This window comes from Pongo pygmaeus, chromosome X (assembly GCF_028885625.2).
Source record: "Pongo pygmaeus isolate AG05252 chromosome X, NHGRI_mPonPyg2-v2.0_pri, whole genome shotgun sequence".
Lineage (NCBI taxonomy): Eukaryota > Metazoa > Chordata > Mammalia > Primates > Hominidae > Pongo > Pongo pygmaeus.
In genome coordinates, this window is record NC_072396.2 from 27,602,160 (window position 1) to 27,625,754 (window position 23,595).

Genomic DNA, 23,595 nt, shown 5'->3' on the forward strand with positions numbered 1-23,595 from the left:
TAATGAACTACCAAGGAGCTCATAAAAGCTTCAATGCTTCAATTTAAAATTTAGGTATTTTTTTTTAACCTAAACTATCTCTGGCTGGGCATTTTGCTTTCTTAAAAAAAGTTAGACTGAGACAATTCTAGGTGTCAGACAACTACAAGTAAAAAGGCTGCCACAAAGAACAATTCTTAGGTGAACTTACCAGCCAGAGATAGAGTGAAATATACAGTTGAGATTAATATGAGCCTTTGTTAAACTGGAGGGTAAATGTGACTTGGCCTCCCTCTTCTGGAGAAGAGATTACAAACGGAATTGTTTCCTTTGAGTTAAAGCTTCGTATTCCCAATATAAATTAAGTAAAATAGTATGTTGGGCTTAAATTTTAAAAGCTCTAATTAAGTTTTGTAATATGTTTCCTGATAACATATAATTTTGCCCAGAGATTATTTATGGACCAAAAAAACAAAGAGAGAGAAAGAGACGAAGAATATATTTCTTTAAATTTTATTCTTTATTTTTTTTGTATTATTCTTCTTTATTTATTTATTTATATTATTATACTTTAAGTTCTAGGGTACACGTGCACAACGTGCAGGTTTGTTACATAGGTATACATGTGGCTTGTTGGTTTCCTGCACCCATTAACTCATCATTTACATTAGGTATTTCTCCTAATGCTATTCCTCCCCCAGCACCCCACCCCTCAACAGGCCCAGGTGTGTGATGTTCCCCTCCCTGTGTCCATGTGTTCTCATTTTTCAACTCCCACTTATGAGTGAGAACATGCAGTGTTTGGTTTTCTGTCCTTGTGATATTTTGCTGAGAATGATGGTTTCCAGCTTCATCTGTGTCCCTGCAAAAGACATGAACTCATCCTTTTTTATGGCTGCATAATATTCCATGGTGTATATGTGCCACATTTTCTTTTTTTTATTTCTTATTATACTTTAAGTTCTAGGGTATATGTGCACAATGTGCAGGTTTGTTACATAGGTATACATGTACCATGTCGGTTTGCTGCACCCATCAACTCATCATTTACATTAGGTATTTCTCCTAATGCTATCCCTCCCTCAGCCTCCCACTTCCTGACAGGCCCCAGTGTGTAATGCTCCCTGTCCTGTGTCCAAGTGTTCTCATTGTTCAGTTCCCACCTATGAGTGAGAATATGCGGTGTTTGGTTTTCTGTCCTTGTGATAGATTGCTGAGAATAATGGTTTTCACCTTCATCCATGTCCCTGCAAAGGACTTTTCACTCTCTTTCTTTACCTAGTGAAGAGGATCAATAACACAGATAAAGCAAGATGAGGGTATTGAAGGTAACATTTTTCCTCTGGTTATTGGCTCAAAAGATCAACGATATTAGAGATGATTATTATTCCTCACAGATTGATGGCTGAAAAATACAAGGGATCCTCAAGAAATCACAATATGGATATAGTTTTTAAATCTCCATTTTAAAGTGGCTGTATCAATGTTTTTGCCCCTCCATTGAGTGTGATTTGATGTTTAAAGTGATAAACATCTGTCTTAGCTCTAAGAAAATGGACCAGAGTGGTTTCTTGACTTACCAAACCTGTGGCAGAACTGCCCAACCACTTTATATTTTAATACCGTTGTTATAACATATATATATATATTTTTTTTTTTAATTTGGCATTTGTTATTACAGATTTTGGTTACTCTCTGCATATCTCCACCCTCAAATTATTACTAACACCCCTCCTTGTGTTTACATTAAGCAATTTACTGTTATAAAGATTAACTTTATAAATAAACTTTATGTAAAATCTCCCCCAAAATACAAATATATTTATTCCTAATTATTTTCACAAATACAACAAATCATACCTAGGCATGTGGGGCAGTGGAGAGGGGATAATTAGAAGCATCTGTATAGCAAAGACTCGAGAGAAGATATCTTGGTCAGTTTTGACTGCTATAATAATAAAACACCATAGACTAGGTGGCTTAACCAACAATGTATATCTTACAGTTCTGAAGGCTGGGAAGTCCAAGATTAAAATGTCAACACATTTGGTGTCTGCCTGCTTACAGTCCGCATTTTGGTTTGTGGAGAGCCAGTTTCTTGTTGTAGCCTCATATGCCTGAGAGAAAGCAGGCTCTGATGTCTTCCTCTTCTTTTAAGAACACTAATTCCATCATGGGGGCTCCATTCTCATGATCTCATTTAAGCCTAATTACCTTCCAAAGACCACACCTCCAAATACCATCGCATTGAGGATTAGAGCTTCAGTATATGAATTTTGGGAGACACATTCAGTCCACAGCTAGAGAGGACAAGAAAGGCAGAACTGGGACAAGGCCTGAGAAGGGAGGTGCGGTGGAATATCCCAATGGGACCCTGGAAATGTTCGTGAAAATGATTGCTTTAGTTTGGGGGGGGGAAGAAAAAAGATCAAATGAGACTTATTCCTTGACTATCCCTCTGTCCTCATCTCTTACTCTTTCTGCCTTGCTCACAGCAAGACAGAAAAATGCCCAAGACATACTCTAAACAGGTCCTTTCATTTGTTTTCCAAGGAACTCTTTCCCCCACAGAAAGTTACAGGACAATGTCCCTCACTTCATTCCAGTCTCTAATTGTCTCCTCTAAGCAGCTTTTTCTGGCCATGCTACCAAAATTACTAATATTGTCCTTCTCTGTCACCATATTCTACTATATTTTAATTCAGACTACTGGTAGAACCTAGTCATTTATTCTTCTATTCATTTTTTTTATCTAGAGTGTAATGTCTGCCTCCTACCTTAAACTGTGATTTATGAGGCTGCAACTTTATTGGTTTCATTCAACAGTGTATTCCTCATTCAAAGAACATATGGTATATAAAAAGCACTCAATGCATTTATATAGAACAAAGAATGAAAAAATTCTCATGTCATCAATATAAGAGGAAATGATTTAATAAAAGTAAGCAATAGGTTTGTTCATGACTTCAGTCAAATTAGATCTCAAGGAAGCCCATATGGCAAGTGGGTTCCAAAAAAGCTAAAGTAGAAACAGAATGGACCCAAAAGAAAAAAGACCTGCCTCTCTTCATAATCTGGGCTTAGTAGCATCATCCAGTGCTAACCAGTAGCATCATCCAGTGCCAATATCTTGGCATGTAATATTAATATTATCAAAATCTGTCATATGGTAATACATGCTCTGTGTGAACTTTGAGTATTCTGTTCTAGATGGCAATAAATAGCATTGGAGACAGGATACAGATATTTGCTCTTGATTCACCTTTGAAGGAGTGCTGTCTTGCCTTTTTCCCTCAGGTTATAGAAGTGAAAGTTAAGCTGAACAAAACTAATGGTAGTGTGGCTTGTTTTATCCCTTACCTTTTATCAATTGTAATTTAAATAAGGCTCTACTTTACACAAAAGGTTGGGATTATTTTGGAAATGTTTAATCCCCCAAATGCTCTACTGTTTTGCTGTCATATTTTGTGTCTACTTAATAGTTGTGTGTCTTATTAGAATTAGTTTTGAAGATCATTTTCTACCACTACATTACATATTTCTTGAGAGTCTGAGATAGGGCTTGCTCATATTTGCCTTTCCATATCAAGTTTCAAGCCACTTTTAATGTGGTAGGGAGTCAGCTATAGCTATTGAGCTACAATTGTAATGGATTTAAAATTCTTCCATTTATTTTTAAAATAATTCTTAATTTTTAACTTTTAAACATTAACCACAATCCTAATTATTTTCAAACATCAGCAATGTATCTGTAGTTCAACCACAAAGATAAAATACATACAAAATATAACTTATTCACTGTGTCTTTTAGGAAAAACCTGTGCCTGGTCACTTAAAAGAAAGCTTTCAAAATATGATAGAGTTTCTGGTAGCAGTATGGAATGTTCGAATGGCCAAAACAACAGTTATATCTTCCAGGTCTTCTTTCTTTCTGTTGGAGTCATGACAATTCCTGTTCAAATCTGTGATCCCTCAACCTCAACGCCTAATTCTTCATGATTCTTTGGACTCTTTATTGCCTGAGAATCTGAATCCAAATTCTTGGTGATTTTTAACCCCATTTCTTCTTGGCAAACATGGATTTGTCAGAAGATATGATATTCCTCCCCGCTTTTTTTGAGACAGAGTCTCGCTCTGTTGCCAGGCTGGAGCTCAGTGGCACAATCTCGGCTCACTGCAACCTCCTTCTCCTAGGTTCAAGCGATTCTCCTGCCTCAGCCTCCCAAGTAGCTGGGACTACAGGTGAGTGCCACCATGCCCAGCTAATTTTTGTATTTTTTGTAAAGACAGGGTTTCACCATGTTGGCCAGGATGGTCTTGATCTCTTGACCTTAACATCCACCTGCCTCGGCCTCCCAAAGTGCTGGGATTACAGGCGTGAGCCACTGATCGGCCTGATCCTTTTTTTTTTTTTTTTTTTTTTACTTAACTGCAATTGGCATTTTTCATCCAGAGTCCTTTCCAACTCAGATTTGCCCAATTATGAGGCCTCGAGAACTTGCCCTTAACCCAGTTTCCATGACTAATGTCAAAAGTGACTGGGAGTACGCAAGCATCCCACAACCCTTGAAGATGTTTAAATGTTCTTATTTAAGAAACCAGATGTAAATGCATTCAAATTTATCATCGTAATTATCCCTTGTAAGTATCAGTAGGTCCATGTTTGAATGAAATTTTTATTTCACATGTTTTTCTTTGAGGATGCTTGCCATTCTTGTATATTCATGACAAAATGACTTGATTTTCTCAGCACAAATACCTACTCTCTTCCTTTACCACCCAATTCTAATGGAACTCTTTAATGCATCTATTGGCCTTTAAATAACTTATAGAGCATTTGGGTTTTGGCATCAGTTGATATTCTAAGACCTGAAAGTCACTGGCACTTTCAAAGAGAAGAAAGGAAGTAATTAGATCTGGAATTTATTATTTTGATAATATTTTATTGTGCACATATCTATGTAAGAAAATGTGCTGAGTTGTAATTGCTGTAATGGCTGTGAAAAAGCAAACACAACAGTGTTTTTGGCTAAAAACAAAACCTATTTTAACTATAATAACAAGAAAATTTCTTTGTTTATTTCCATTTATTTTTTCTGTATATAGTGTCATGCATTCACATATTGGGTGGCTAACAACTTAAATTTCAACATAACTCTTACTTCCCCTTCTTTGATGCATATATAATACTTTGCTTTCTTTTCTAAATCTTTTTAATTTTTTTTTTAATTTTGCGAGTACATAGTAGGTGTATTATGTTTTCTTACTTGAGCTTAAATTTTATTTTTTTAATTAATTAAATTTTTTTTGAGATGGAGTCTTGCTCTGTCCCCCAGGCTGAAGTGCAGTGGCACGATCTCAGCTCACTGCAACCTCTGCCTCCTGGGATCAAGTGATTCTCCTGCCTCGGCCTTCCAAGTAGCTGGGATCACAGGCACGTGTCACCATGCCTGGCTAATTTTTTGTATTTTTAGTAGAGATGAATTTTCACCATGTTGGTCAGGCTGGTCTCGAACTCCTGGCCTCAAATGATCCACCTGCCTCAGCCTCCCACAGTGCTGGGATTACAGGCGTGAACCACCATGCCCGGCCGAATTTTAAAAACTAGAGACAAATTATGTTGTTTTACCTGGAGGAAATTTTGCATTTCCCACTAACAACATTCCCTTACTTATAACACCAATAGTACACCAAACTGCAAACAAGAGAAGTTCTCTGTGTCTTTTATTTTTCTTTTAGACCATATGGGGTGTATGGAAGCTATTCACTTAGTCTATGAAATTATATGACAGACAACAAAACTACATTAGAGGAGATGATTGTAAATGGAACATGTACTAAGATATACCATAGAATGTAGCATGTGACTAAACATCCGAAAATATTATGGACATGTTACTCTACTAGCAAGAAATATTTGCAGTCTGTTTCCTAACATGCACAAAAGTCTTCAAGAATCAGATGGAGCCAGATGGGGATGGAAACAAGATAAGATATGCAGCTGGCCCATCTGTCAAACACAATGTGCAGTCTGAGGAGAACCCAGTGACTTCCCTTGGATAATCAACCTTATTCCAAAAAGTAGTCTGTTCACTTGACCTTGCTATACAAAAGCTCATAAAAATAGTCATTTACTAGGCATCCTATATACCATAAACTGCTATGCCATCACTTTTATCAGCAAAAAATGATATTGTTCTAGTATTCAATAGTACAGCAGGGAAATTATAGTTAACAATAATTTTTGTATATTTCAAAATAGCTAGAAGAGAAGAATTATAGTGTTCCCAACACAAAGAAAAGATAAATGTTTTAGGTGATGGATATTCCAATTACCCTGATTTGATCATTACACATTGTATACAGGTATCAAAACATCACACGTAGCCAAAAAATATGTACTACTATTATATTTCAATAAAAAAGAAATGGTATTTTTATATAGTTGCTTGGTATTATTTTTCCTGCTTGCTCTTTTATAAATTGAATCAACTTATTTACAACCAGTTATATCATTTCTCTCTCCAAACCAGTTTTACAGCATCTTCCAAACTGATATAATCTGCCAATTGAATTCAAGCCTTATTTGCCCTCTAGGTATGGTCAGAAATACATTTAATAGCGCCAAGAATCATTTTCTGGTGCTTCAAAGGGCTCACTATCATCTATCATTCTCCACATTTATGATCTCTTAGTTTGTTTTTTATCCACTTTATTTTTCTCATAAAAACTTATTTGACAATATTTATACACTTACTTGAACCACTATATCAACCACCTTATTGAAGTTTAGACGTTTATTATCTGTAGTCCTCCCTTTATACGCTAATCTTATAATCCGTCAAAGAACTCTGCCCAGCATGATTTATTGTTAATGATCCCAATGTGTTTATTTTGCATAGTTTCATTGTTCTCTAGGTGTTTGTAGAATTTCTCTCACTTAGTTTTATAGTGACAGTCAAATTTTTGTGCTTGAAAAAAGGCTACATGGATTTTTCAAGAAACATGTTTTAACTCTTTCACGTAAATGAGAGTTCTTTGATAATAATAACAGTCATAGATGTACTAAAATACATATGTGTTTGTGTAGGGAAGTGTGCGTGTGTGTCTGTGTACATAACCAAATTTTTACACCTCTGCATGCAGAGGAATTGGAAAAGAAATACAGAGCTTTCTGCATTCGGGGTCACTTTGTTACCATTATGGGTTAGATACAGCCGCTTATGATGCACTGTACTTTATGAAAGTATCTTCTTCGGCTTCTGCCTGAAACTTATTTCTCCAAAGGGTTCATCAATGACAGCTCCAAAGATCCGAATAGAAACACACACTATTCTCCCTAACATTGTTCCATTCCTCTCCCTGAATATGTGGCACAAACATTCCTCTTATATAATAATTACACCAGCAAAAATAATAGACCAACGAACAAGTCAGTCAACCTAAATAATCTCATCTAGAATCTCTGCACTGGTTTTCCAGCCACTTCAAGATATGTTTGAATCTTAATTTGGGATTATGGTAGATCTTCTCCAAAAGTACTAAGGCATGTACATGAGCTTACAGATATGTGGGAGAAACTAGGGAGTGTTTGGTATTTCAGTAAGGTAAGGGGTTGTAGTACATAGGTTCCAAATTGTGGTTTGGGAAGCAAAAATCGATCTCCTTGGCCATATTGAACCAAGGTGAAAATAACAATGTTCTGATATAAGTTTTAAAGATCTTTGTTGCTATATTAGTCCTATAACACCTGATCGATTAAATAGTCTGATTATATTCTAATGAAACAAATATGTATTATGAAATGACTATGTTGCAGATATGGTGCTAGTTATTAGCATCAAAGATAATTGAAATCTAGAAGGATGCTCACAGATAACAGCTATATAAAGTATATAAGTAGAACAGAGGAAGAAAAGTGTAAGTCTGGTTGGGGACTATGGCTGGCTGTTAGGAATCCTTAAAGCACTTTAGGATTTGAAGAAATCATTCACTATTGGTAAAATTTGTTGTACTGATATAAAGTAAGAGAATTGAATATGCTCACTATCTCTATTTTCTGTCTTCCATTTCTTTCTGTAATTCATTCAGTCATGTTTTATCCTCCAATTTTTCTCAGAAACTTCTTTTGGTAAGATCACCAGAGACTTAAACCTTGCTAAATTCATTGGCCAATTTTGAGTCCTCATTTTCTTCATTCTTTATGTAGCATTTGACATTCTTAAAAACACTTTCATCATTTGACTCCCATGACACCATGCTTTCCTGGTTTTTTATTCTATTTTACAAAGTGGGATATTCCACGAAGAACAGGGGATTGTGTTCATGAAGCAGTTGGTATCATCCTAGGATGTCATTAAACTCATTAAGAAGACTATATTTGACTATTTTTCATGTCATTTGACTTAAATGTGCACAGGAATAGTTTGGATGTGAAAAATACAAAAATTAAAAGTCTTGTAATATAAATAATAAAAATATAAACATTTTATTAATGTATTATTTCCTTTCTTTAGATTCAATGGTTTTCATCAAGATTCCTATAGTTAACATTCAAGTATTGGGCAATAAAAGAAAATGCCTTGGCATAAAAATGATTAGTTCATGTGCTCTAAATTCTTTTTCATATACATACATCAACATTGAAATTAAACAAAATGTCACTATCATTTTATCTTTTTTGTCATTCATATGACCTTTACTGAAGAATCTTAGCAACATAGATCTATCTCTCTCATCTTTTCCTTCCCCACTATATCTACCTGTTAGTTTTCTTTAACTGCTTGTATTAGATGCTAAGATGCTGAATTATATTCTAGATCTTGTTACTTGAATAGTACTTACTTTATAGTCTTTGTATTACTTTTATTTATTTGAAAAACACTTATTTTACTCCATTATATGCCAGGCATTGTGCTTCTGACAAGACGGGAAAGATAAATTAGAATCTGTTACTTTATAGAAACTCAAGTTAAATACTAAATAGTGACTCAAATTATGCATTTGTCATTTTAAAAATCAATTTAAGTATTTTGGTATTAGTATCATCTTCATGTTCATATATTATTGAGTTTGAAAGAATAAAATTCACATAGTGTCTTCTAAATACGCTTTTTAAATTCCCAGAAATATAGCTGTCTCATTTTTTTAGGTTTATTTATTTATTTTTTGAGACAAGGGCTCACTCTGTTGCCCAGGCTAGAGTGCAGTGGCACAATCACAGCTCACTGTAGCTTTGACCTCCTGGGCTCAAGTGATTCTCATACTTAATTTGTGAAGTAAGCTATTTCCATAGATTCTACCTCCCCAACAGTATTTTCTCCTCTATTTTCCCACTGCCTCCTCTTTTCACCGGATTTGATTGTGCCGCTCCAGTCCTTCCATCTTCCTTTGGGCCTCAATTCTAATAAATGAGTTAGATCCTTGGGTGAGCCCTGCACATTGGGTAAGAACACATTTCTCCTAGGTCTTCTATGTCCATCTACATGGTTAGTAGTGACCTAAAATATGAATCAGTCATTTCTATCCTCCTGAGAAAGTGCTCAACAAAACTATCCTCCGTGAGTCAATCAGAATCAGTCTTGACTTGTCATTAACTTTGCTTGCCAGTCACCTGAAAAAGTCTGAGAAAAGTTCATTCATTTTCCATAATCTTTTCTCTTTGTGGCTCTAGACATTCCCTATTCCATTCCTATCATTTTGCTTTCTGTAATTCTTGGTATGTCATTAGCAAAATCTCTTGAATTCTCAACCTCTAATTTTTATGTTGCTTTTATCTTCAAGGAGACTTTCCTCTGATGACACAATTTCTCCTGAAGCTCTCCCAAGTGATGGCTATTACTGTGTCCCACAACCCTCGTATGTCTCGCCTGGAGATAAGGTAACATTTCTCTTGGATTTTTATTGCCACTTCTAGAATATTCTATTTTCTTTCTTCCTAAAAACCCTCATTTGTGACGTTTATATCATCAATCTAACTTACATCCTTCCCTTCAATATTGTTGATTTCTATTGAATCTTGGATCATTCTGCTTTATTCTTGGCAAATTTTAGTTTCTTCTTCATTGTAATTCTGGTCATAACTATACTTGTTATAACTATCAGCATATATAAATAATCTTTTTAACAAGTGTCCTTCTCCTATCTCCCTTTCTCCAGTGAGCTTGTCCTCCACTATAGCCCATCAGCCTCCATCCATGTTCGCTGTCTGGACAAAAGGTATTCTTAACTACTCAAATAATTCCTGTTTTAGTTGTCTATTCATGTTTAACCAACAATCCAAACACTTAGTGATTTAAAACAAAAAAAAGTAGTTTATTTGTGTATACATTTAGAATCTGGGCTAGGTTCAGCTAGTCTTGCCTCATGTGGCTGCATTTAGATATTAAATTGGCTAGGGACTGGGTTGAGTTCATCTGGACCTCTATTGAAAATGAGATTGAAGTACAGAGGAAATAGAACCAAATTCTACATGTGAACTTGCCCCAAAGGCATAAGGAAAAACCACACTTATGCACACAGAATTTTTCATTTTTAGTATCTGAAAATTAAACATGAACTAAGAGCCAAAGCACAATAAGATATATTGTAAATCCCTTTAACAGAGGTAAATTAAATTATAATAGGCACCAAGTATCTTTTCATTTCTCTTTAACTTTTTACTGACTGTTATTTCTGACCAAAATTCACTTTTCCACTCCCACTCTTTACCTAATAAGCATCCTATGCATATTTTTCAAAATTTTAGTAATATTTTGGAAAATCCATGTGTAGAATTGGCTGCTCTTTTATCTGTAGTTCTATTTTATCTTTTTTTCTTTTTAATATACTCTGCATTTTTCAGCTTACCATGTGGCAAATGAAAGTTCTAAATGTATATTTATGGGAGCACTGAGCAATTCCACCATTTTGAGCATCTTGTGTAATATTATATCCTCTACTGAGGCTCCTGGGATTGAGTCAAGTGGCAGCAAGGGAAACAGTCACCATGCCCAAATTAAAGTCTCATCGATGATATCCCAACATGAGCATTTCTCAGTTAAGCATTTCATATCTGCAGGAGGCATCCACCGCAACACAGGAAAGAGAAGAGTCTCCATGCAGAAGGAAGACTGTGTCATTGTTTTGGTGAAGCTGGCAGTAGAAGGAATGGCACCAACTCAACAAATCCACCTCTTTGTGGCCATCACCTTTAGTGGGCGGCCTAGGTAATGCATAGGCGAGGAGGCTTTTTGTCTAAGGGGTATTGTTTTGGGAATTTGCTGATAGCATTCACTCCCAGAAGAGTTCCCAGGAAGTCATCTTCTGCAAGGGTGTCCAAGAGACCACAGGTAGTTCTATTTTATCTTTTATATACTCCTACTATAATGTCTACTCTATTATACTGAAATTTCACGTTACATACCTTTTCCTTCAAATGTATTGTAAATATTTAGAGAAAAATAAATTCTTTTTAAAAAATATCTACAGGCCCAGTTTTTAGCAGAATCATGTGTTAGATATCTCTTAGTATGTAATCAATAAGTGAACAATCAAAGATGTGCATAGAAAAGTGGCCAGATCTCCATATCTTACTGTCATGGTAGATAGTCACATCTTATTCAGTGACCAAATACTTGAGAACCTTGTCCGTGTATGTCACTGTGCTAGGTGTAAGGATATAGTAGTAGAAAAGATGGAAAAGTTCCCTCTCGTCAGGAGCCCACATTCTAGTGGTCATGAAAAGGATTAATGAATAAACAAATAAATATACAATACAATTACAGTTTATGATACATTTGAAGAAGGGAACAAATGTGATAAGAATTAGGAAATATTCACACCTAAGCTGGCTGGGAAAAGCCTCTCTGAAGAAGCAACTGTTAATCTGAAACCTGTGGTGGAGAGTGAAAGGACACATGCATATAAAGATTTGGAAGAAAAAGAATTCCTGGTAGAGGAAATATTACAAACAAAGTCTTTGTGGAGCAAAAAATTGACCTGTCCATACAACCAAAGTGATGCAGGAGTTTTTGCTCCTTAGTTCGGCTAAGTTCCAGGTTCCTGTCTCATGACCAGGAAAAATTAGGCATGTGGACACATTGAAGGGTGAGGGGGACAGACTTATTAGATGAAAAGAAAGCTCTCAGCAAAGAAAGAGGAGGTCCTGCCAACAGGCTCCTACCTCACAGATTAAAAACCAGGCCACCGCACCTGATCTGAAGAGGCCAGGCTCAATCCCCTGCATAAGGCACAAATTCCTGGTGGCTCCATCCCATTCCCCCAGTGCATGTGGGCTTCCAATCTGTTGCAGGAATGGCCAGGTAAGACCCTGTGCAGGTTCCCTTATCTGCACAAAAACATCTGGCACAAACATTGTGGGGCAGGTTGGAGATTTTCCAGGGACCCTTCCTTATCTGCCTCCTGCATCTATCAAAAGGAAGGCAACAGGACTAAAGTACAGACTGAAGAGCGACATGAAATGTAGTTTAAGAGATGAACAGAAGCTTGATCACACAGGGCTTTGAAGGTCCTGGTATGAAGTTTGAATTACATTCTCCATATTATGGAAGATAAGGGAAGTATTACAAGCATGGAAGTTGCATAAAAAGATTTATATTTTTTACTGTATAAACTGATCTGCCTCAAAGAAAACTGCTATGGATACTCTATTAGGGACTATCGTCATTAACATTTACCCTCACTGCCTGATGAATGTGTGGAAAATTACCTTTATACCAACAGAAATTTCAATCAACTTTCTATCAGACATGTAAATATAAACAATGATCCAAGACCCACCAAATATATGGTAAATGCTTTCAACAGGAAGAATGAATATATAAAAGGAAACAAACCATAACATATTAAAACAATTTAATTATGTTAAATATAAAAACATTTTTGAAATTGAAAGAAACAGAAAATATATGGAGAACCAGTAGAAAAAAATCAAAGTAAAACAACGATTAATGTACTCAGAGGGATAAAGAAAGGTATTGTAGGGCCAGCGTGGTGGTTCACACCTGTAATCCCAGCACCTTGGGAGGCCGAGGCGGGCGAATCACGAGGTCAGGAGTTTGAGACCAGCCTGGCAAGCATGGTGAAACCCCGTCTCCACTAAAAAAAAAAAAAAAAATTAGCTGGGCTTAGGGGCAGGAACCTGTAATCCCAGCTACTCAGGAGGCTCAGGCAGGAGAATCGCTTGAACCCAGAAAGTGGAGGTTGCCGTGAGCCGAGATCGTGCTACTGCACTCCAGCTCTGGAGACAGAGTGAGACTCCATCAAAAAAAAAAAAAATACAAAAAAAAAAAAAGCTGGCGCGGTGACTCACTCCTATAATCCCAGCATTTTGGGAGGTCGAGGCAGGCAGATCATGAGGTCAGGATTTCAAGGCCAGCCTGATCAACATGGTGAAACCCTGTCTCTACTAAAAATACAAAAATTAGACAGGCATGGTGGTGTGCGCCTGTAATCCCAGCTACTCAGGAGGCTGAGGCAGGAGAATCGCTTGAACCCAGGAGGTGGAGGCTGCAGCGAGCAGACATCACGCCACTGCACTCCAGCCTGGGTGACAGAGCAAGAAGCCGTCTCAAAAGAAAAAAAAAGAAAAGAAAAGTATTGTATCTGTTAAATAAAAATAGAGTGCTACAAAATGAAGAATAATCTGAGACTAAGAAAGAGCTCTTGAAAATTAAAATTGTATAGCTTAAATAATATAGTAGAAGTGATGAAAGATATACTAAAGGAAGTCTTCTGGAAAGTAGAATAAAAAATTTTTAAATAGAGTAAAGGAGAAAAAGATTAAAAATTCAGAGGATTGGCCGGGCGCGGTGGCTTACACCTGTAATCCCAGTACGTTGAGAGGCCAAGGCAGGCAGATCACAAGGTCAAAAGATCGAGACCATCCTGGCCAACATGGTGAAACCCTGTCTCTAATAAAAATACCAAAATATTTAGCTGAGTGTGATGGCGCATGCCTGTAGTCCCAGCTACTTGGGAGGCTGAGGCAGGAGAATTGCTTGAACCCATGAGGCGGAGTGAGCTGAGATCACGCCATTGTACTCCAGCCTGGGTGACAGAGCGAGGCTCCGTCTAAAAAAAAAAAATCAGAGAATTGATTCAGAAGATCAAATAGCCAATCAAATCATATCCATTTCAATAAACACATTCATAAAAGAGAGTAGAGAAAATTATCGAAAAATGCAAGAAAATGAAGGAAATAAGTGTTCAAGTTGAAAAATTTGAAATCTATAATAGATTATCGGTCATATATTGGTGAAATTCACAACATCAATGCCAAGCAGATGATCTTTAAAACTTTTAGAAAGGAAAAATGTTCACACACGGTTTTTTAACAAGAGACAGAATAGATATCAAGATGACACTGATGTTTCTTAACGCTTCACTGAAAGCTGGAAGGCAAAGGAGGAAAACAAGCCTTTAAATTGTTGAGGAAATTTATTATTGCAGACTTTGAAGTCCCGAACAAATGATTAATTACATAAAATAGCAGAATAAATATTGCCAGATGTAAACACTCACCCTGACTTGCCATTTTTTTTTTTTTTTTTTACTTCCCAGAAGTCTTTTATTAGGAAGTTCATGGAGTGTATCTCCAGAAAAACATAAGAGCAAAACAAGAAAGAAGACATAGGATCTGGAAAATAGAAGATCCAATTGTAGGGGCAGCAATTTAAAGTCCTAGGATAATAGGGAAATTAACCTCCAGGTTAGATAGTTATGGATATGATCTGGAAAACATTTAGTTCACCTTGTAAGAGAACAGAGGCCTCAAAAACAAGGACTCCAAGTAGAACAAAACTCAACCCATGGGTTAAATATTACTGTAAACCGTTTTAGAAGGAGACACTGAAACATTTGGTGGAAGATGATGTAGGTTAAGGAAAAAAATTATGCAAATGTATATAAGCAAACAAACATGGTAATGCTTTACTCTAATAAAACACTGCCCAAGAAAAATATATTCATATTGCACTACTTGGCAAAACAGTGAGAAAATATTTGATTTAGAAAAATTACACAAACACTCACACACTAAAGATTCACCTTACCAGTTGAAATATTGTCTTTTATTTAAATGCTAAGTGACACTGTTTCTTTTCACAAATATACATTAATTCGTTACTTTCATCAGTTTTCTATGTCTAGTATCAATTTATATCATTATGTTATTATTTTTATGAAAATAGACAGGAATATTTATTTTCTTCCAGAAAAGAAGACTTGAAAATATGGAAATCTTCCTACTCTTTAATGTTTTCTAGTTGTTTGCAGGTTCCAATAACGTATTCTGAAAGATAATCACCAGGCAAAGGTCAGGTGTTTCCTTAAGGAAATCATTCTCTAGATGGCTTGGGGGAAGGTGAAATTTCAACTGTCTTTGGCCATGTAAAATATCCCTTACCCTGATGAATTAATGATGGTGATTTACGAGATATTAGGCTAAGAGACAGTTACTTGAAAAGGTGATTTGCATTAAAGAAAAGGTGATCTTGTAACCCTTTCTCTTTAGCCAGACAACAGTAATTCTTTACAAAGCAAAAGCTTTCATTGTCTGAAAACAAAATTACATTCCTTTTTGCCATGCCTTTAGCAATGAAGCGAAAATGAGTAATTGGTTTTGAACAATTTTAAACAAGTATTATACAACTCTAATGATGTATTACTTTTTTGTCTTTCATTTAATAAATTGTCATGCTGATCAAATGAAGATAGAAATGGTATTCTATCTGGGTGATCTGGCACCAAAAAAAGGAGAGGAAATAAAGAATGTCTCCAGAAAAAAAAGTCAGAGTAAAACAAGAAAGAGAAAGACATAGAATCTGGAAAATAGAAGATTCAACATAGAGGGGCAGAAATTTAAAGTCCTAGAATGATAGGGAAATTAAGCTCCAGAATGGATGGTTACGGATATGTTCTGGAGAGCAATTAGTTCACTCTGGGAGAGAACAAACTCAATGTCTTGTATACTATATATGTCCTACATATTAGTCATTGAGCCTGGTTTAAAAGAAAAGGTTTTGTAGCCATGACAATAACTGCTAACTGCCATAGAGATTTTATATCCTTAATGAATGGTACAGTAAGTTTTTAGTTATTCATAAAAATAATTATTCTATATAATTCACAAGCACACACAGTCATCAGCAAAATAAAAATTGTTAAGGGTAAAAGCTTATATATACAGATATATATATATATATCTGTGTGTGTGTGTGTGTGTGTGTGTGTGTGTGTGTGTGTGCTTGCACATGCGCTATGGATTAAATGTGTCCTTCAAATTTCACGTGCTAAAAACAATCTCCAAATTCATATGCTGTTTGGAGAAGGGCCTTTGGAATAAAATTAAGATGAGATAAGGTCATCAGGGTGTGGCCCCCATAATGGGAATGGTGGCTACATAAGAAAAGGAAGACAGACCCAAACTGACATGCACACTTTTGCTCTATTGCCATATAATGCCTTCCACCGTGTTATGACATAGCAAGAAGGCCCTTCCCAGATACTGGCCCCTCAAACCTGGACTTTCCAATATCCAGAAATGTAAGAAAAAAGTGTATTTTCTTTATTAAAATTGCCCAGTTTGTGGTATACCGTTATAGGAATGCAAAATGAACTAAAACAATATGTAACAACAACAATAAATAACAATAATATATATTGATTATTTTGAGAAAGTGCTTATTAAATATCCTGTTAAGTAGTACATCTTCAATTAATGCTGTTGATATCTCAATCTGAAAAAGCCTTTAAATCAAGATCTTTTCTATTTCTTATCATATTTTGTGCATTATAATACTTAATACAAAATACTTAATTTTTTTTTTTTTATTTGGAGACGGAGTCTTGCTCTGTTGCCCAGGCTGGAGTGCAGTGGAGCGATCTCAGCTCACCACAACCTCTGCCTCCAAGGTTTAAGCAATTCTCTTCCTCAGCCTCCCAAGTAGCTGGGATTATAGGCGCACGCCACCATGCCGGGCTAATTTTTGTATTTTTTAGTAGAGAGGGGTTTCACCATCTTGGCCAGGCTGGTCGTGAACTCCTGACTTCGTGATCCACCTGCCTTGGCATCCCAATGTGCTAGGATTACAGGCGTGAGCCACTGCACTCAGCCCAAAATACTTAATATTTATGTAATACTCTGCATATGTTTAAAATATATTTAGAGTACAATTAGGAAATCAAGTAAACGCACAATAGGTGTAAACATATATATACTTGAATGATTTAACTTTTATATGTATATATGCATTTATTTACTGCGTGTCTAATTCTGATTGCTTTTTAAAATAAACTTTTATTTTAGAACAGTTTTAAATTTACAGAAAAAATTGTGAAGACAATACGGAGTGTTCCCATATAACCAATACCAATTTTTCTCTATTATTAACATCTTACATGAGTATGGTATATTTTTAAGTTAGTAAACCAATATTGATACATTGTTATTAATTAAAGTCCATAGTTTGATCAGATTTTTAGTTTTTACTGATTTTTTTTTTCTGTACCAAGATCCTACCAAGAATTCTTCATTACATTTAGTCATTCTCCTTAGACTCCTGTGGTCTGACAATTTTTCAGATTTTCCATGTTTTTGATGAACTTGACAGTTTTGAGGAGTATTACTTAGGTGTTTTTCAAAATGTTCCTCATTTCAGATTTGTCTGACGTTTTTCTCATGATTATATGGGAATAATGCCTTTTTGGAAGAAATACCATTGAGGTAAATATTTTAATCATATTATATCAAGAAAATATAATATCAACATGACTTTTCACTGTTGATGTTGACCTTGATCACCTGGCTTAGTAGGGCTTATCAGGTTTCTCCAATGTAGTATTTTTTTCCCCTGTCCCAGTTGGTCAGGGCAAATAATTATTTTCAGACATTGTTCCCTTTATCTGCTTATAATTTGTTGAGGATTTTTGCATCTGTGTACATGAGAAATACTGATCTGTAGTTTTTCCTTCTAATACACTGTCTTTATCTGACTTTGGCATTAGGGTAATGCTGGCCTCATAGTGAAACGGCCTTTGCAAAAATTATAACTGAGGCAAATATGACAGTGAAAGAGATCTGACCTAACTTATTCCATCTTGCTTCTAACCTCAAAGCTATCCTTGTTCATTCCTAGGCATAGGCTAACTTTAGGAGAAAATTTATAGTTTAACTTTGAAATAAAGACAATAACAGTCCTCTCCCAAAACAAACCCGCTTCTAGCCTGGGGGCTAGACTGCCTTTGCACAACTAAAAAATTAGCCACAAGAGTAGGAATTATGGTTTAGGAGTCGTGCAACTAGAGGCTGCAAGATTCTGAAGCCAAATTACTTCTGGGGATAACATTACTTCTGTAAAACCCAAGATTAGTGCTTGAGATATTTTGCAGACCCTACACTCGATGGATCAGCTGTCATCACTCAGATCAATAAACTGGCTCATTTGGACTTATGGCCCCCACCCAGGAACTGACTCAATGCAAGAGGACAGCTTCAACTCCCTATGATTGCATCTCTGATCTGAACAATCGACATTCCCCACTTTCCAACCCCTACCTGCCAAATTATGCTTAAAAACCACAATTCCCAAATTCTGAGGGAGGCTGATTTGAGTAATAATAAAACACTGGTCTCCCTTACGGTAAGCTCTGTGTGAATGAAACTCTTTCTCTATTGCAATCCCCTTGTCTTGATAAATCAGCTCTCTCTAGGCAGTGGGCAAGAAGAACCCACTGGGTGGTTACAATAGAGTGACTTAGGGAACGTTCCTTCTGCTTTTATTTTCTGGAACTCATTGTGAAGGATTTTTGCCATTTCTTCCTTTAAAGCTAGGTGGAATTCACCAATGAAAACATTTCAGTCTGCTGCTTTTTAGAAGGTTCATAATTATTAATTTAACGACTTTAATAAATATAGAATTATTCAGATAATCTATTTTCTCTTGTAAATTTTGGTACTTTGTATATCTGAAGAAATAGGTCCACTTCATCTAATTTATCAACATTGTGAGCATAGCATTCCTTTATTATTATTATTATTATTTTTTAGATGGAGTCTCGCTCTGTCACCAGGCTGGAGTGCAATGGCTCACTGCAACATCCAACACTCTGGTTCAAGGGATTCTCCTGCCTCAATCTCCCCAGTAGCTGGGATTACAGGCACACACCACCATGCCCAGCTAATTTTTCTATTTTTAGTAGAGACGGGGTTTCACCATGTTATCCAGGATGATCTCAATCTCCCGACCTCGTTATCCGCCTGCGTCGGCCTCCCAAAGTGCAGGGATTACAGGCATGACCCACCGTGCCCAGCCCCTTCATTATCTTTTTAGTATCTGTGGCATCAGTAATGTGACGACCCTGTTTTTATTTCTGATATTGGTGATTTATGTCTTCTCTTTTTTTTCTTAGTGAGCTTGGATAGAGCTTATTGGTTTTAGTGATTTTTTTCAAAAAACCAGCTTTTGGTTTCATTGATTTCTCTATTGTTTTCTAATTTTTAATGTGAATGATTTCCTCTTCAATTTTTATTACTTCTTTTTTCTGCTTGTTTGAGACTTAAATGGCTGTTCTTTCTGTACTTTTCTAGTGCAAGATTCAATTGCTTATTTTATAATTTTGTCTTTTCTAATATATGCATTTAATACTATACATTTCACTGATTTTGCTGCATCTCACAAGTTTTTGATAAATTGTATATATATTTTCACTCAGTTTAAAATATTTTTAAAAGTTCTCTTGAGACACTTTGATCCATGTGCTATTTAGACAACTTTTGTTCAATCTGCAAATACTTGAGAATTTTCCACCTATATTTCAGTTATTTATTTCTAATTTAATTTCACTGTGGTCTAAGAAGATACTTTATCTGATTTCTAATTTTTGAAACTGGTCAAAGTGTATTCTGTGGCATAGAATGTGGTGTGTCTTGGTGAGTATGTCATGAGAGCTTAAGAATATTATATATTCTACCAGTAATGGATGGAATATTCTATAAAGTTCAGTTAGATCAAGTTGATTGATAATATTTTTCAAGTTGGCTATATCCTTACTGATTTTCTGCGCTATTGATCTATCAATTGCAAAAAGAAGGGTGCAGAAGTCTCCAGCTATAGCAATAGATTTCTCTATTTCTCCCTTCCTTCCATTCTATCAGTTTTGCTTCACATATTTTCATGCTATCTTGTTAAATGCACACATATTTGGAATTGTTGTCTTGGAGAATTCACCACTTTATATATATCATTTTATAATACCACTTTTTATCCTAGATATTTTTTCTTACTATTATCTTTTTCTGAATTAAAATAGCTACCACAGCTTTCTTTTGATTAGTGTTGGTATACCTTCCTTCATCTCTTTACTTTTAACCTATTTGACTCTTGCTATTGAAAGTGAGTATCTTGTAGACAACATAGATATTGTTTTTCTTCTAATGCACTCTGACAATGTGAGGCTTTTAATTGCTATATTTAGATGATTCACATTTAAATGATTATTGATACATTTGGACTAATATCTACCATGCTTTCAGGTGTTTTCTGTTTATTCCACTTGTTCTTTGTTTCTTTTTCACCTCTTTTTATGCCTTCTCTGGTTTTACGTGAGCATTTTATATTATTCCATTTTATTATCTCTCAGCATATAAATTATACCTCTTTTTAAAAAATTAGTACTTGTGCTAAAGTTTGCAATACGTATTTTAACAAATATGTCTGCCTTCAAATAATACTATAACACTATATGCAAAGCAGGAAACTTAGAATATTTTCAGTTTCTTTCGTCATGTCTTTTATGATATTAGTACCATTTGTTTTATTTAACCATACGCTATAATAATACATTGTTACTGTTACTACTTTAATTAAATGAATTAAATGCTAGAAATAAAAAACTACGCTGTAACAGAAATGAAGAATGCCTTTGATGGGCTCATAAGTAGACTGGATGTGGCCAAGGAAAAAATGAGTAAACTTTAATTAAACTAACTAGTTTAATTAAAAAGAAAAATATTAATGATATGAAAATAAAGACTAATAAAAATAAGAAAAACAAAGAATTTATATTACCTTTATTTATTTCTTCTTTATCCAATGCTCTTCTTTCCTTATGTAGATCTCAGTTTCTGACCTATATAATTTTCCTTCTCTCCGAAGAACTTTTCACATTTCTTGCATGGCAGGTGTGCTGAAAGTGAATTTCATCAATTTTTGATTGTCTGAGAAAGTCTTTATTTCTTCTTTAATTTTAAAAATAATTCACTACAGAATTCTAGAATTTTTTTCTCTCAAAACTCAACATTTCACATTCTATTCTCTTCTTGCTAACATAGTTTCTGATGAGAAAACCACTGTAATTCTTATTTTTGTTGACCTATAAGTACATTTTTCCCCATATACCTTATACCGGTTTCATTCAAGATTTTCTGTTTGTCTTTGTTTTTCTGCAGTTGGAATGTAATATATCCAGATGTGTTTTTTAGGTTTTTTTTTTAAAAATACTTTTCATTTTTTGTATATTTATCTGTTGTATGATATTTATGCTGCTTGGTGTTCTCTGAGCTACCTGGATTTGTGGTTTGATATGTGTCATCAATTTTGAAACATTCCCAGTAACTATTCAGGTATTTCTTCTGCTGTGTTCTCTCTTTTTTCTACTTCTGGTATTGCAGTTATGTGTACACTACACCTTTTGAAGTTGTCCTACAGTTCTTAGCTATTCTATTCTGGTTTTACCCTCCCCCCTGCCCCTGCCAATCTTTCTTCTCTTTGCATGTCAGTTTGGGAAGTTTCTATTTACATATCTTCAAGTTTACTGATTTTTTTTTCCCTTGGCCACATCCAGTCTACTGATGAGCCCACCAAAGGCATTCTTCCTGTCTGTTACAGTGTAGTGTTTTTTTTTTTATTTCTAGCATTTCCTTTTGTTTCTTTCTTAGGGTTTCCATGACTTTCTGCTTATACTACACCCATCTGTTTTCGTATGTCTACTTTATCCATTTTTGCTTTTATTAAATTATTCAGTTATTTTAAAATCTGTTTGATAATCACAATATCTATGTCGTATCTGAGTCTGGTTCTATTAGTTGTCTCTTCAGATGTGTTTTAGTATGCCTTGAAATTTTTTTTATTGAAAATCAGACATGGTGATTATAGGAACTGAGGTTAAACAGGACTCAGTGTGATGTTTTATGTTAATCTGGCTAGGAGGTGGACTGGCTAGTTCGTTGTAGCTGTATGTGTCAGAGGCTTCAATATCCTCTAGTGTCCTTGTTTTTGCTTCCCCTCTTCACTTTAAACTTCAGTAAGTTCTACTTAGAAAGAGTCTGCATCTTGAAGCTCTTTCAGCTGCAATCCACTGTTATTTTACTGAAGCCACATTGGTATGGTGGTAAGATGTGCAGAGGGGAAGTGTTTTATAAACTTATGATTAACTCAGAGTCTTTTAGTTCCTGGCCTGTTACCTTCGTTAAATGAGTCAGGACAGCAACAGGGTTTTGGAGCGGGAAAATGTCTTTCTCGCAGCTGGGGTAAGGCTGTTAAGGTATTTTTTCCCGTAGGGAAGTCCTTTGGTATGGAAAATCAAGTAAGCTCTGGGTATATTTCACAATGATTACTCTTTCTCTCTCCCTGCCAAAGCCACAAAGGGATCTTTCTTGACTCCTCACCATGAGAACCTGGTAGGAAGGGTTCCTAGAGGTAAAACCCATTAAAATGTGGAGCCTTTTCTAAAACTGTGGCCCAGGGAAGATTTTTACTCTCATGCTAGTCCACAATCAGTGTTACTGGAATTACCATCTATGTGTTCCTATTAGTTTGTGTCTCTAGTGGATTTTTCTCCAGATAAGCAGATTTTGACGTTACTCTAGATCCACCTGTGTCTCCAGATTCAAGGGGGGCAGTATGCCTTGTGAACTAAGTTATCTGATGCATCCAAAAAAAAGTTGTTGATTTTCAAGTTTGTTCAGCTTTTTCTTGTTGTAAAGATGGGAGTGGCAACTCCCACACTTTCTAGGTATGGGAGTATTTACACTGCACCACGTTGGTTAAGAAGCCGTGGCCGCGCTTCCCACAGTCAGTCAGGCCTGCTGATAATGAAAGCACTTCCTGATCATTTTAAAAAAACTTATTTTGTCCGTCCTAAGTTCCAATAATTTCTAGCTATAGTTTACTCTTCCATATCCTATTTCTTGGTATACTAGAAAATTATTCATGCACAAATCCGGACCAAACTTTTCAGTGTATCAGAAAACCAAGTTTATCATCAGATAGCTGCTAAAATTAGCCTTGCTGTCATATGCCTGACATGATGGATTAGTACGAGGTATCCATGTCGCACCAAATTGTCTCCTTTCTCTCTCTTCTGTCTAGATTAACATTTCAGTAGATCTGGACTTCTGTTTCCTGAATAACAGGCTATTTTCCGTATGGCCCCAGAAACATGCCCTAAACACAAACGTGCTTAACTTGAACTCTCATAACAGGCCTAGTCTTTCCAATATTCTCTTTTTGTGTCCCAAAAGCTTAGTCAGATTTAGCTCCAAAATAGACCGAACTTTTTCAAATATTGTTAGCCACCTGACTATGAGCACTGTAACTATTTATGCATTTCTGAAAC